The sequence below is a fragment of the Diadema setosum genome, chromosome 20, assembly GCF_964275005.1.
Source record: "Diadema setosum chromosome 20, eeDiaSeto1, whole genome shotgun sequence".
NCBI classification, from domain to species: domain Eukaryota; kingdom Metazoa; phylum Echinodermata; class Echinoidea; order Diadematoida; family Diadematidae; genus Diadema; species Diadema setosum.
In genome coordinates, this window is record NC_092704.1 from 6913354 (window position 1) to 6914434 (window position 1081).

The 1081-nt window shown below is 40.1% G+C and overlaps 1 non-coding gene across 1 annotated transcript; it reads right to left on the bottom strand.

Annotated features, from left to right (window-relative positions):
- Positions 1 to 496: 496 nt before the first annotated feature.
- On the bottom strand, positions 497 to 570 carry Trnat-ugu (transfer RNA threonine (anticodon UGU)). Its single transcript has one exon. It is a non-coding gene; the product is annotated as a tRNA-Thr (tRNA).
- Positions 571 to 1081: the final 511 nt, after the last annotated feature.

Below are 1081 nucleotides of genomic sequence, written 5' to 3' on the forward strand. Positions count from 1 at the left end.
TAGAAAGACCTTCAGTTTTCTGCAAAGTGCAAACAAAGTGGAGGAGGCGATCCAAACGACCAAACAAAAAGTCTTGGTCTCTTCTCCGCCCAACTCTAAATAAATTCGCTCTCGACATCACTGTATCCACCAAACTGGAAGTCAATTTTCCCCCAACGCAAGGTCTTGGCAATTTGCCCGTAACATATTTTGGGGGTAATTTTCATTTGTTGCCCTCACAGTTTATGATCCAAATCAAAACGGATGTAAATTGGAGTAAAATGAACACACAGTAAACTTCAGCTGCATTGAGAGTGCAGGCGAAAATAGGCCATTCCAAGCCACGCTGCGATGATATAACCGATAAAAGCAGCACAACTTTTGGAAATGTGATGGTTCACAAGAAAAGAGGTCAGGTCAGTAATATAAATGAATATATATATATATATATATATATATATATATATATATATATATATATATATATAAATAGCGAAAACTTTGAGCAAAGAAAATGGGTTTTCATCGGGATTCGAACCCGAGACCTCCGGATTACAAGACCGGTGCTCTACCGACTGAGCTATTGAAAGCCCTAGATCGGTGTTCGTCCCAAACCCTTAACTCTCTTTGCTCGTGTGGTCAGAAGCTATAGTGTGTGTATGTGTGCCACACACACACACATTAACCTGACATAAACCCAAATGATGTAAATCAACTTTGGAATAAATGTGAGGGATCGCCGAAGCGATGCAGCTTTTTGTAATATATTTTGAAACAAGGAAGGAAAAACTGACCAGAAACAATTCCTTGTTTCAAAATATATTACAAAAAGCTGCATCGCTTCGGCGATCCCTCACATTTATTCCAAAGTTGATTTACATCATTTGGGTTTATGTCAGGTTAATGTGTGTGTGTGTGGCACACATACACACACTATAGCTTCTGACCACACGAGCACTGAGAGAGTTAAGGATTTGGGACGAACACCGATCTAGGGCTTTCAATAGCTCAGTCGGTAGAGCACCGGTCTAGTAATCCGGAGGTCTCGGGTTCGAATCCCGATGAAAACCCATTTTTCTTTGCTCAAAGTTTTCGCTATTTA